The 15,439-nt window shown below is 34.3% G+C and overlaps 2 non-coding genes across 2 annotated transcripts; both read right to left on the reverse strand.

The window, feature by feature from the left end:
- Positions 1-522: 522 nt before the first annotated feature.
- TRNAS-GCU (transfer RNA serine (anticodon GCU)) lies at positions 523-607 on the reverse strand. The gene has a single exon. It is a non-coding gene; the product is annotated as a tRNA-Ser (tRNA).
- Positions 608-807: 200 nt separating this feature from the next.
- TRNAT-UGU (transfer RNA threonine (anticodon UGU)) lies at positions 808-880 on the reverse strand. Its single transcript has one exon. It is a non-coding gene; the product is annotated as a tRNA-Thr (tRNA).
- Between the last annotated feature and the right edge of the window lie 14,559 nt (positions 881-15,439).

Genomic DNA, 15,439 nt, shown 5'->3' on the forward strand with positions numbered 1-15,439 from the left:
TAATATTCCAATGAGGATGTCACAGATCATCCTTGTTTAACAGAGAGATTCCAAACCTAAACTTGTAATTTCCAGTATTGTGCTTTCAGTCATTAAAATRACCAGAGATAAGGAAGCTGAAGCTCCATTGTTAACATTGTTCCACTTTGTAGCACAACATAAACGTTCATTAAGCTAGATATTTAGAAACTTTATTAAAAAATCATTTTTTAAATGCTYCAGTTGGAACATTCACCCAGGATTTAAAAGATGTGGGCAGTAGTCTTTAATTAATGATCAAATATCAAAATACAGAGTAGAACATTTAGAGTATAAGGGAGAACCATTTTCACCAAAAATCACAGAATGGTTGAGGTTGGAAGGGACCTCTGGAGATCATCTAAGTCCAGCCCTCTGCTCAAGCATGGTTACCTAGAGCACATTGCAAGGATCACATTCAGGCAGGTTTTAAACATCTCCAGGGATGGAGACTCTACAACCCTCTAGGGCAACCTGCTCCAGCGCTCAGTAACTCCCAAAGGCTGGGACTGGGGGTGGGTTTCGAACCCACAGGTGCGGAGCACAATGGATTAGCAGTCCATTGCTTTAACCGCTCAGCCACCTCACCTCCTAAAAACCTTGGGGAAGGCAGCATTAACCCTCTCCTCTTCCTTTCCCCCYCTAAATAACCCAACACCTGGGCTCCTACCAGTAGCAAATGCTCCATTCAGCCATTCATCCTTTCTTGCTGGTGGCCTTCCTTGAAAGGTGCCACCATCATTTTACCAGTTCACAGGGTAAAAGCCACTGCCACACTCTCTCTTGCACAGGCTCCAGTGAGATTTGAACTCACGACCCCTGGTTTACAAGACCAGTGCTCTAACCCCTGAGCTATGGAGCCCACATGAAAACAAACCCTGAAGGGGGCACYCAGATTTGATCTGCAGTCAAACACTTTACCACTGATCTATACCCCTGATTAATTATAGAGTTAAGTGTTAAGGAGCATAAGGTTACTTCAGATGAACTGATTCAATTACTTTTCTGTCTTTTGCTTGATAGAAACATTGGAAAAGATGTGAATTTGTAAGGTGATGGGTAAAATAAAATTATTTCACACATATTTTTAGTTTTAATTCTTACCCCTTAATTTTCATTGTTTTATTTTCTTTTCAAAGGTCCTCAGATGGAAGCAAAATATTTTGTTTTGAGTCAAATGATATATCTTACTCCTTTATATGGAAGTATATCTTTCTATATACAAATCAGTTTTCTCAATACATAAAACTTTTCTCATCAGTTGATTCTGTTAAGATTGCACCTGTTATTTAATTTTCCTTAAGCTCAGCATCTAAATCTGAAAATAAATTATTTATTCAGACTAATTATGACAGAAGACATTATTCTGAATATAATTCCTTCTTTTTTTAAGCTTGTTCATATTTTTTTTTTTGTGTGATTAGTAGCAACTAGAACTGAAGGGCTTGTGATTTATTTTGTGTGAGTACTGTGATTACATGGTCCTCAAAATGAGCCTGAAGGGTTTACTTCAGAYGACTGGTAAAAAGCCTCACTGAAGGTCTAGTTACGTATTCTTGCACACAGTAGTAACTTGCAGCATCGATAGCCTGTTGCACAGTGTTGTGTTGCACTTCCTACCACTTGAATAAGGCTTTTTTCTCCTACTGCACCCATTGACATGTATAGTAAAAATAAAATCCAGCTCCTCCTGTAATGTTAAATGTCTTAGCTTCATTATAGGCAACAGAGCACAGTGATCTGTAGAGACTGATGATCCAGAGAGTGATTTGTTACTCATGCAATAACACAAAATATGTTACATACAGGTGTGAAAGTGCTTCTGTTTATTGGAAGACTAATAAGTGGCTTCCTGGTTAGCCACCTAAAGCATTAAACAYATTTCCAGTACGAGCTGGGCTCATTTAGGATCAGCTGCAGCCCCTGTTTTGCGCTGTATTGTGCTAACCAGCTACTATGCTATAACACAGTTAAAGGAAGTCTTCACCACGACATTTTGCTGCATCAGCCATTATATATTAAAGGGTAATATCAAGTGGAATTTCTTTCATTAGACTGTAGTATCTAGGACTTGACTTATTTGTCATCCACATAGAACCCTTAGATTTGATGTAGCACCTAAAAGAAACATATCATTTTTGGATTGAAATCTGAAAATCATATAAGACACCTCATGACTTCCTAGAAGGGAGTAAGCACCYATGTTTAGGCAACTGAGTTAAGTTGTGAGGGTGAGATATCAATACATCTGTAAGTTGTCCACTGTTTATACAGTCAGTGGGATGAAAGAGGTGATTCTAGAMCATCATTCAACTGACCTGTTTTGTACATCCACGTTAGGGCAAGACAAATCACAATCTGCATATGCCTACTTTTCCTCATTACCTCTGGAGAAATCTGGATGACTTGCTCAGCTCAGATTGTACCTTMTACAGTTTGAAATTAAGTGAAAGGAACCTCACTCAGCATGATTTGGGAGGATGGCTAGTTTTTTCAAAAGATCTGATGTTCATAAAMCAAACTGTGTAACTTGACACTAAAAGCTTTTCCCGCTGTTGGGAAATGAATGAAATCATAGATGTGTAATAGAATGAGGCATCAAACTTTCTAGARTATCCAGTTGAAAAGGAGAATCTGAATTTTTGAGAGCTGACATGAATTTTCTGCTAAATATTACAGAACATTTCCTTTACATTAWGCAGTAGGAGATACTTAATGATATACTTTTCAAGAATCATGGTTTGCCAGTTATATGGCATCCACATAAAACTATCTTCCTATAGCAAACAAATTACTTACAAATAGAGGTTTTTTTTTCTACTTTGATCTCAATCTGTAATTAAATTGACAATCTCTAGGAGCACTTAGAGGTTTGTAAGATCTGTTTAAACTGCAGTCTCACAAATGTCAGTTCTCCAGATGACAGGTTCCAGGGGAACTTTTTCTTTTTCTTTCTTTAGAAAAAGCGAACCTGATTCAACATTGCTATACAGTGCTATAAAAATATATTTAATTAAATTAGGTTAAGAATTTGTATTTTTAAGAGGTGAATCCCATGCTATAAGGAGGAATATASGGAGTTCAATCAAATATCACAAAGAATATTTTCTGAAATTCAAACTATACCTGGATTTTCTCTATTTTCTCTCCTTCTCTTCTCTGTGAGCTGTATGCACRTGTCAAGCTTGCAGTAAGTATGCTATAGATCCTTAAATATTACTCTATCCAATGCATGTGATAAAAACATTTTCTCACCCTTATTCCCTTACACTATTTCAGTACAGGAGGCACAATATATGTGCTGCAGTTTCATACAGAACATCTTATCATGACAAATATTTAATAAATTTGTTTCTTTATTATGTTTCTCTTCTCTTGATAGTCACCAGATGCTAAGATGGCTTCTTCAAGACACTATTTCCTGTTAAATAATTGTATTCTATTTTTGAAAAACTAATTCCGGGTCTATTATTATATCCTGGAAAACATTTGTATTTCCTCATTTCTGCTGATTGCGTGTCACAGTAATGCTCACAACAGTATCCTTTTTTCTTTCTTTTAAATATGGAGCATATGCTTTTCTCAAGTAATAACAAGATGTAGCATAAAAATAAACCRTCAGTTATTTTTGTATTGTCCTTAGCAGCTATACTCTAACAAAATTGCGCAAGTCATACATGTCCACATTGAAGCCCTGAGTTGCTTGTGTCTTCCAGCAGTTGTATTTATATTTCCAGAAAAGCAAAGTTGGACATCCCTCTGCCACAGTGCTGAGGCATATCAGTTCTTCCTCATGCCTCAAATAGGATTGTTCATGATAGGATCATAGGATAGTTCAGGTTAAGTCCAACCTCCTTCTTCAGAGCAGGATCAGCTGTAAGGTCAGATAAAGCTTTATCCATTTGGGTCTTGAAAACCTCCGAGGATGGAGACAGATAGCACACCCTTTCTGGGCAACTGTTCTATTGCCTGACTGTCCTCACGGGGAAAATATTTCTCTTTATATCCAGTCTGAACCTCTCTTCTTTCAACTTATACCTGTTTTATCTTGTCCTCCCACCAGGCTTCACTGYGAAGAATCTGGCTCCATTTCCTTTCATTTCTATTTCCATTTAGGTCTGATTGCAGACTGCTATCGGGTTCTGTTAAATCAACCTCTTCCCCAGGCTAAATAAACCCCTCTCCCTCACAGGGCAGTCTTTCCTCATAGGGCAGGTMCTCCAGCTTCCAATCRTTATGGTGCCCCTCCTCTGAACTTGCTCCAGTTTATTGTACTACAGGGTCCAAAATAGGATGCAGTATTCTAGATGAGGGCTAATAAGAGCTGAGTAGAAGAGACAAATCATTGTCTTTAATCTTCTGGTCGTGATTCTGTTTATGCAGCCAAGGAGCGTGTTGGCTGCCTTTAAAGACACTGCTCGGGGAACTGCTGCCTCATGTCCAGCTTGTTGAACCCCAGAGACTTTTCCACAGGGCTCCTGCCCCGTCATAAGTCCCTAGCCAGTGTCATTGCAGGTGATTCTTCCCTCCCAGGAGGAGAACGTTGGGACATTTGTCCTTGATGAATTTCAAAAGATTTCTATCAGTCCATGCCTACAGCCTGACTGGGTCCCTCTGCATGACAGCCCTTGCATATACCGACAGCATCTCCTAATCTGGTGTCACCTGCAAACCTGACCAGAAAGCACTCTGTCACCTCCTCCAGGTCATTAATAAATATGTTAAATAGGAAAGGTACCAGGAGATATGTGACAGAGATATGCCTTTACTTTGAACCTGGGGATGATGTGATGTTGTCGTTGCCATATGCTTACTCCTGTCCACAGTGATGCAACATACTCTGATTTGGCAAGAGTATGGCAATGGTCGCTTTTAGGCCAGTTCCAGCCCAGTGTAGTGATTTGCCTGTTTTGTCTCATTAAATATGTTCTGATCAAATATTTAATGCATGATTTCTGATGCTCTTAAAGTCCTGGACAAACCTAGGAATAGGATACCATGGTATATTATGTAATATACTCCTTTGGGAATTAAGAATGCCTTATTATCATGTTATTTTTTTCTAAACTTCTATATCATGTTCCATATACAGTGCCTGTATGGGCATAAACTTTTAGCCTTCTCCTCCCTCAGACAGTAGCCACAGACATGTACTTTTAAGGCTTTATCTCCAGGCTTGTGACAGAGACACTGGTGATCTCAGAGATCCCCACACTGAGATCTGAAACCTAGAAGAGGGCCAAAGCCTGCTGTTAGGTAGCTGGCTGGAGACAGTCCCAGTGGGAGAGGTCTGGTTGTCCTCTATCTGTGAAAACCTACCCGAGAGAGGAACTGGCAGCTATCAAAGGTGTAGTTGTAGCCCCTTTGTTACCTTTTTATATGTCTCTTAAATTTGCATGCTGGTCTTTCTAGCAACAAAACTTCATATTTGAATGCGGTCTTTTTATATTTTTTGAGGATCCCAGGTCTTGCAGTCAGGACGGGAAATTTATCCTAGGAAAGGAATAGGGCAGGAAATTTGTCCTAGATACAAAAAGAAGTGCAGAACTCCACATTTTTTTTTTAATATAAAATATCAGAAAATTTGTTTTGTCCAATACATATTTCTCATATCAGTTTCGGCTGGGAACTGACAGGTTAAAGGTTATTCTGAATATAATATGGTTGAATGTGGCTGACTATATGTCAACAGCGAGCTTTTATTAGAAATATCAAAAGCTATGTACTACTCCACATTAAGAGGTTTAGCCAGAACATTTAAGGGAATACTAAGAGATATTCAGAAACTGGAGAGTATTCAACAGAGAACAGAGAACCACTAAGATGGTCATGGTCTTAGAGCAAATTACTAGTAAGAAGAGGGTGATACCGTCATTGGTCTGATGAAGACGAGACTAAACGGCAGTCAACTGAATACAAACTGAAATTCTTTTAACGACATTAACAAATATGATGGTGCCATACTCATTCCAGGAATGGCAGACAATATAACAAGAGACAGAAGCCAATTTTGCCATATGAGGTTCAAGCTGGACCATAGGGATAAAAAAAAATCTCTAAAACACATGGCAGTGTTGGAACAGCTTGCTCAGAAAGCTGTGAAATCTCCATGTATGAAGAATCCGTGAAGACCTAGTAGGAAAAAAAAAAAAAAAAAAAAGGACTAACCTGGCCTAGTACTAATAGCACTGATGATAATTCTGCTTCAAGTGGATAGCTAAATCCTGATAAAGGAATAAATATAGACTGGCTATTCTCTCATATGCCATAACCAGGTTAAAGGATTCTCAAGGCTTTTCCGTGATCAACCTGACAGTTACTCTAGAAACTAAGAGTTAAGCATTACATCTGATTATTCAACATGAAAAGCAGCACCATCAATCTTAGGTATAATAACTGTGTGATAAGTTTATTAGATGATAGTCTAGATCTACATCAGAGCCAAACATTTTTCTTCTTCAATCCATGAGACACCTGTAGCAATCTGTCAATGAGATACTCTGAAAAAAAATACAAAGAATCAGCATATTTTCTGTTGTAACTGAGATAGGCTTTGAAAAAAATATATATATATAGGGGAGGAGGTAGAAAGGAATGTAATTCTGGCTTAGCAGTTAATGCTGTAATCTAGTAGCAAGCATTTGATTTCAAGGGGGAAGATACGAAACTGTATTTTTTTCTTCTTAATAAGATATGTCTCATTATAGTGTAAGTATAGATGTCTTAAAAAAAAAGCAGAAATGAAACTTAACTGCCGTACTCACCTTTTTACCTGGTTGCAGAGTACCATGAGCAAGATTAAAGAGGAGCTTAATAATAAGTTTTGTCTTAATATATCTTGAAATGTAAAGCCCACSTAGCTGGAAGTTTAGATTACAGTCTGAAATAGGTTCATATTGTAATAATCTAGACAGCAACAGTGTAAGACAAGCAATCTAAAAATATTTCATGAGTTGCCATCATGAAAAAAATTTGGTAAAGATTTTTTTTGCATTTAATTCACTTAAATTTGGAATTAAAAGGAAAAAAAAAGGTTCTTCTACATTGAGAGCTACCTTCAATGAAAACTGTTGAAGAATAAATTAACTGTAAATATAAAAAAGTACAATATCGATCACAAGGAAACTCTTACAAAATGCTGGACTATGTTGGTGGTGGAAAAACATCTTTCAGCAGATACTTAAATAATAGTGTACAATTTCCAGCACTCAGCGATGCAGTTTTCCAAACATATTTCAGAACTTGATAAAAAATTGATAAACTCTGTTAGTTTTCGTAAAAGGAAACTACCCTCCACACCTCAGAAAAGCTTCATGGCATTTCAAAATAAATACTTCACTATTATCAATGAATTAGCGATATGATATCTGATTCTAGTTCAATAAAAGCCATGGTGTGCCTGATTCCATTGTGTGATAAGTAGGATAGAAAGGTGTCTCTTAATAGTTCTGTAAAGACTTTGAAAATGAAATAACTGAATCATTTTGAAGTATGAATATACTTACTTAGAAAAAAAATTCTTTTAAATATATTACAACATTAAAAAGGAGGTTGGTAGTTTTAACAAATATGTTGACTAAAACATTAGGTAAAAGAAAACAAAAAGAAACAAGAAATGTGATGAATTTTGAAGTCTTCAAGTTTCAAAGAGTAAAATAAGCTTAGGATTTTGAAATATTATAGGAAAATCTTTCCTGATCTTTCATTCATTTCTGCCAACTACTATATGAATTTGAGATGTCATTGTAACTCTCTGTCACATATATTTTTCTCTGGAAGAATAACTCAGAACTATTAACTTCATAACATTTATACAGTACTTTTAAAATGGAAAACACTTGAAGGCCAAACTCAGGACAATATTTGTACCAACATAGATCTCAACTTAAGGCTTCACAGAATATGACATAGTGGCAAAACAAAATGGCTGGAGTGAAGATCTGAAATGTAGAAGTAAAGATGTGAGAAGAATTAATTTTCCAGTTCATTGACTGAAGTCAAAATTAGGAGAGAGCGAGGATGGAGAGAAAAAAAAATGTGTTTTATTTTAATCCAATGTATATATATATTACATTTCTAATTGAAACAGTGATCTAGGTAGGCATCATGTTAGATTTAGTGAAATATTTTCCTTTCAGTCATTTAATGAAAAGAAAGTGATGACAATGAATGAATACATTTAGACTCAAATCATTCAGCCGGGGTATTTCCCTGCTGCCTGGCTGCCCAGCATTTAAACCACTTCACCACAACATATGAGACTCCAGAAATAGGCCGATATGATGTCTTGAGATATCATATCTTCAGTTACCATTTTTTACACAATTTAAATCATTATCCACTGAGCACTGGAGAACAGCTTGAACTTCTGGTCATGAAACATACGTGGCAGACAAGAAATCTTGGATTGGATCTTTAGAAAAGGAATTTGAACTGATTTCATGCCTTTCTCAAGAGCACTGTAGTTAAGAAAACTTATATTTTGTTCTCCCCTCCCCTTTGGCATTCCTGTTATGAACAAGTTTTAGCACATAATGTTTTATTAACGTGGAGAGAGATGATGCAAATGATCTTTTTGATGAAGCTTTCACTTTGACCTTTCTAGAATTTCTCTAAATTCCAGTCTGTGGATAGATAGGCATTTAAGCATTTTAAAGCAACTCAGAACAATATCAGGAGGMGAATCCTTCACAGATATCTCTTACTCAATGTTTAAAACCTTAGGGAAGAAAGGATAGTCTGTTTTGGATGGAGACCTTCCAGTTAGAGAACTGAATTTTATTTTCAGTCTCCTGAATGTTCAGTTTATGAGACTATATTTAAAAAGAAAAAAAYGAAATTTAATGGTATTATATAGAATTTCAATAAGGCAAAATGTTTTTGATTAAAAATGTTTTAAAAAACACTTATGTAAGTGCAAGAGTGAATTACTTTTATTGTTTGATATATAACTCTGGCAAAATAACTGATTTTGAAAATGATTTTTTTCACTGGTTTAGGATAGCTCCTTATGGAGTCATTATTTAGAACCAGAAAGAATGAGGATTTATTAATTCTTTTGACTGAATCTCCTAAGTTGCATTTATGGGATCTGGTAATTTTTACTCTCTCTGTGAGCTGTATTTATATATATCTATACCTTTATTCAGATATGTGTTACAGAATATAAAGGGTAATATTGGTGGATTTTTCTGCTATTTTTTTTCAGAAGAAAATGGATTTTTTTTGTAAATGATTGATTTTTGTGAGGGATTTTTTTTATGTGAAATACTGACCACCTTGAAACATAGTCAGCTTTGCACTGAAAATAAACAAATAAAATTGACTTCAGTATTTGAGTCAAAATATCCCAGTAAGCTGATTCCTTTAATCATACACTACATCCAAAATTCCAAGGTTAGATAAAATGGCTGATGAAAACAGAAAATGTGCTTCATCATGGGAGGACTAGTCTGGCCGGAGAGGTAGAAGAGACTAGACACTCTGACTACAACTGCACAAGCATAGAAGCATTTCTGATGAAAACACACTTTTCTCCCCCCCTTTTGTTAATTACAAATTTTGAAGTTTTAGGAAAGCTTTTAAATGTTTTATATTTTCATTGACCTTTCTTTGAAATCAAAACAATGTAAGACTAACTAGAAACATTTCTCATCAGGCTTGACGATTCAAAGAAAATCTCAACAGACAGAGATGATCATTTAACGTAAACATTTTTATATCATCCAGTACAATGACATTATGGCCTGGCTAAGACCTCTGAGAATTTAACTGTATAAAAATTAAAATAAAAAAGGTTAGAAAGTATAATTAGATTGAAGCAATGGGAACAAATAAATAAAATTCTACTGAACAAATATTAAAGTGTAGATGGAAAATATGCTCCTTAGAAGATATAAATTATATCTTCTAAGGATATAAAAAGATATAAAAAGTTTGTATAGAAACATATAGAAGGTATATTATTTTATATCATATATTACAGATCATTTGTATATAGATTTGTTTTATGATATGCTTTATAAAACCTGAAATCAATGTTCAAAATGTGTAGAGATTAGCAACCCATAGATAAATTAGTCTCTAAACTAAGGCAAATTGTATGATCTTGCCTTGGCTGAATATGAATCAGATTGTCATGCAGATAATAATACCTGAACTTTTCCTCTCTCCCTTTTGCATGAATTTTCATGAAAAGTGAATGAGTCAAAACTCCAGAGATTACAGTTAAATAAACTAAAGACAAAGAACAATGTGGATAGAAAATTTATTCTAAAGAAGCTAATCTCATGTGAGATGAGGAAAAATTTCAGAATTATTAATTTAATTTAGAGTTCTTTTGAACAAAACCTGTATTTTGTTAAACAACACATCACATTAAGAAAAAATTAAGGATTTTTTAAATTATTATTATAAATATTTTTAATATATCAACTAAAAGGTCTCTAAGTAATCTGCTAAGCCAAAATGTTAGAATTTTATGTTTATATACCTATTTTTGTGTTTATATACATATTGCAATACAATATGTTGCAATGTAACATTTTTCATGCACTTTATTGACATTTTAGTTATTTTCTGCAGTTCCCCTCCTTCTACTTTGCATTCCTTCTAGTACCTTTTATCTTTTATTTTCAGATCTTCCTCTTAGGGGTTGCTGAACTTCAGGTTGTGAATATATAAAGTTTAATTCTTTGTTAAAAACAAATATATAAAATAGATATTATATATATTAAATTATTTTATATATTAACATATTCATATATTTTACACCATCTTACTGCTTAAATTATATGAATCCAAATGTAGGTTAAAGCCAAAAATTAATCAAGAAAGAAGCAATGAAGCTTACTCCGAAGTAATAATTAGTTTCTTTACTTTCAAAAATCAATGTATCGTGAAAGATAATTTCACCATTTTATGGCTTGAATTCCAGAATGAAGCAATGAAAATATATAGGACATCACTGTAAATGTGGTTCTAAATGAAAGTTGAGAAGAATGGAGAAGGTAAAAATTTGAAAACCATTTGTTCTGAAAGAGCAACATTTATATCTCCTCAGTCATATTTTATTTCAATAGGATTTCATTTTTGCTTTTCGTTCCTTCCATCGGCAAATATACTGTTGACAATTCAAGAAAAATAAGAGAGAAGGGATAGTCGAATTATTTCTCTTTTAGTTTTCCTAAATTCTTTTTCCACTGTCCTGGGATACTCGTAAGGTTTTTAGACTCAGGTCTTCCTTCTCAAGCTTCAGGTGACAAGATAAAATCAGTAGTTTGGTCATTTTCTGCACCAGTAGTTCTATCTTTGGTTGCTAAGGTAGATTTTTCTTATCTTGTCACATGGAAATCTTTGTACTCTATTTCACAAGATTAAGCGTCAGGAAAAAAAAATTGCAAATAATATGCCTGTAGATGTGGCAGCTTCTCCTGTATTCACTGGAAAAAAGCATTATCAAGAAAATCAGCAAAAGATTTTAGCACAGCGGTAGCTTTCCAAACTCCAGCAAGAAAAGAAACAGTCTGTCAGAAATGCAGAGAACTCTTCCTCTCGTAGGTGTAAATGTACAGACATATATCATTTTTTCAACAGTTTTTCAAGAAGCCAAAAGACTTTGCCAATGTTGCCTTAAGTGCTGCTTTATATAGGAAGGAGGAGAAAGGAAAAAAAAAAAAAAAAAAAACACTTTTATTTTCACATATCTCTTTATCTGCTCTTTTTGGTGTGAAAATCTATTTCTAGTGCCAAAACAACTCTATGCTCTTCACCAGTGCAAATCTTATAAAACTTGTGTTCTATAAAGAATTTTTTGCAGAACAAAAAACCTAACTTTTCATGGCATTGCTATGAAAGGACTGGTGCTTTCTGTTCCTAGAGCTGACTTCCTGTTTAATTTCCTGGGCTAGTCAAGAAAAAAATACAGAAAGGAAGGGAAAAAAAACAAAAAAAGGGGGGGGGGGAAAGAAAACTTGCTAGGATTTGAAGTTCAGCTGAAGATGAAAGGTTCAAGTTTGGATATATTCATTTTTCTCTAAATTATACTTTAAAAGATGGAAATCAATATACAAAAACAATGCAATTGGAGCTCATGCAAGTTATTTTTTTAACACTTATTTGATTACTTTTTTTTGAATAATCAGGAAAAAAAATTGTGAAGAGGACAAAAAGCTTTCAACATGCAACTATTTGAAAAATAATAGAATAAGTTCTTATAGAATAAAGAGCAGATATTGTTGTATTGGACCCTCACACCTATTCAGAGAGGCAATTATTTGGTCCCTCAATGCCTTTATCGAGATCTGTCTACCATTTTATGGAAAGAAGCTTCCCAGGTAGTATAGTTGGCTAAAGAGGATGTAAAGATGTTTTCTAGATAAGACAAGATGCTAGAATCCAGTGCTTTATAAAATAAATTGACTTCATTCAGAGACTTAATTCTGTCACCATTATGAATGCCTAATAAGAGTAAGTAAGTTTAAAAAATAGTTTAATAAAATAGAGCACACAGTGATATAAATTTCCTCATCACCTCCCTGTCACTAGACAATCAGAGCAAGCATATTTAAAAGTTTGCCTAGGTCACAGATTTTGGAGACTTTCAGGGATCTTGGTGACAAATTTCTCTACAGCTGCCAGCAGTGCAGTGAAAGGTATCTATTAACCAGTATAGAAAATCAACAGCCACAAAAAGACTCAAGGGTCTGCTCAAGGTTGAGTTTATACTCTAAAGCTGTCTTAAAGTGGTGGCAGTAAAACCTTTTCTCTCTGACCCTCCAGGACAAGTTTAATTTCTTAAGGTGAGTAAAAAAGATCTTCTTACTTGGTTATCATGCTTTTTAATTCTAAGACCTCATCAAAATTCAAACTAAAGTTATATTTGAGAAATATGTTCCCAAATAAATAAAAGCAACAATGGATGTGATTCTTCACAAAGTGTGCAGATCATCATTTCCAGTTGAAGCAGTGGGGTTGTAATAGGTGTTCATGCCTACTGTCTTTGTGAAAACAACTTTTTTGAAAATCTGAAAAATTATTGTATTTTCTTCACATTTTATTCTTCACTTTTGAAACAAAGTGGAAGTAATCCCAAGCATGGAAGACATAGTGGCAAATTCAGCTGTTTTTTTTTTTTTTTTTAATAATTCACAGATAAGAAACTGTAATGTATTTTCAATCTTTAGACAAAGGATGCTTTTGTGAGTCTACACTTCCAAGATTTCAGCAGTAAGTAAGGAAAGAAACAAAACTGACCCTTTAAGTATTTAATTCAGTTTGCTCTTCTGTAGCTGGTATGAGACATATCTCTGGAAGTATTGGAAGATGAGGGTTTTTTTATTTTGTTTTGTTTTGTTTTGTTTTTTATCTTTGAATGATTATATACAAATCCTGAATGGAGAACTTTCTCCTTCTTAATGCATAGCAAAATACTTAGTTCCTTAAATATGAAATAGTATGCCTACCACACTGCTTTGACAATAAAATTAGATTTCATTAATTGAAAAGAAATAAGTTTGACCAGATCATCCACTGAAGCAAAAACTCAGTTGAATTTTATGATAGCTGAAATTCTATCTCTTTATTCTAAGTGCTCCATAGATATTTTCTCTCCTTTACCTTTAAGAATCTACTGCCTGCTGGATTTGTACTTTTCAGATGCTGCAGTGATCATTCTTCCATGTTTTATATCATTTTATCCACTAATATATTTCATAGATTTCATCATAGTCTGCAGATACATCACATTTTTTTCTTTCAAAAAAAATACATATTATTCCAAAACAGTGATTTTTTTTTTTTTTTTCTTCTGTTTTTTTTTTTTTTTTATTATAAAGTTACAAAGGATAAAATCTCACTGGAAAATTTTATTCCTTATATGTTTGCTTTCTGAAAGAAATTTCTACATTTCATTTAAGTTTTATTCCTCTTTTTATTTCATTCAGCAGCTCACTACGCTGCTGTGTTTTTCTAATTTTTTTATTTGGATTTTTATGAAATATATTTTCTTCTCAGTGAACGCGCATATCCATTACTCTTGTCTCAGAGGAATGGATTTGAAGAATTCATTTATAAGTATCACTTTTGGAGYTGGGAAGAAGTTAAAATCTGCAGGAGTATAACTCATCTTTGACTGTCGGCATCAGGTTATTTTCCCATGATATGGTTTCACATTCATTCTAGATAGGTAAGCATTACAMTGATGTATGTCTTCCAGGGTGCATATTACTTCGGGACATTTTTAAACAGGAGTTTTGCTGATTGTGATATTAAGCCTCTAATTTACAAAATGGGCAGCTGCAGAGCCACAGAAGAGCGGTAGTGGTACTCTGTTCTCAATTTTCCTACTGAGCTCCTATTCATGGATGAATGATTTCACCTTCCTATGTATCAGTTTTCTTCCTTGCAATCTGTCTCTCCAGTTTAGTTTGTTTCAATAATTCTGAGTTTACTGATGCAAGGACTTTCTCTTACTATATATTTGCACAAGGAGGGCTTGTTGCATGCTTGAGGTATTAATTATACTCGCTTACTACTGGGCTTGACCCAGTGCCTACTAACCTGTCTATTTGATTTTGATTTCAGTAGAATTTGGATCTAACGGGTTCTTTTGCTTTGTTTTCAAATTTTAATATTCAGGATTAAATGCATCCGCTGCAGGCACTTAGGATTATCTACAAGACAAAAATTACTCTTCTGTTGTCACTAAATGCTTAACAATTGTCTAGGTGTCCTTATTCTAGTACTTACACTGAGGTACAGCTGCATCATGGACTTTCAGAGCAAAAATGTTTAATGTAATCATCACCTTAGATATGTATTAAAAAAAAAATCTTTTCTTTTTTTCTTGTGGATCTCTACTGTATGAGATTATGTCTTTCTGGAAAAAAGAACTGCTGAACTACTGGACCCTTGGCAGAGGTACTATACGATGTATTTTTAAACTATATGTGATGTATGTAAAGCTTTCTTTAATTGAAAATTTTATTCTTTCTTCAGGAACTATATGAGTTTTGCAAATAATGCATAAGGAATACCTGTAATACCTGTGAACACCATGGCTATTCATTTTTTCTCCATATAAGAAAATGACTGATTTCTTACATCCAAATAATAATTGTTTGCAAAAGCCTGGGGAAAATGTGCTGCATAAGATTTTCTAGATATGTTCTTAGATTTCCCTAATAATTTACTAGATGATTTCCTTTCTGTTTTCTTATTGGTCTATTTTGTCTTCTACACTTAACCAAATGACTCATACTGATCTTTCTTTACTTCTACTCCTTTTTTTCCTATTAACTCTAGCTCAGAAAGCATGTCAGCTGAGCAGACTGATGATTTTTATTTATTTATTTATCAGCTTTCACAAGATAGATTTACAGCTTTTCTCTAGCAGCTCCCACAGGTTTGTGCTATAAAATAA

This window comes from Rhea americana, unplaced genomic scaffold, assembly GCF_003343005.1.
Source record: "Rhea americana isolate MKP2758 unplaced genomic scaffold, rheAme1 scaffold_1, whole genome shotgun sequence".
In the NCBI taxonomy this organism is placed as follows: domain Eukaryota; kingdom Metazoa; phylum Chordata; class Aves; order Rheiformes; family Rheidae; genus Rhea; species Rhea americana.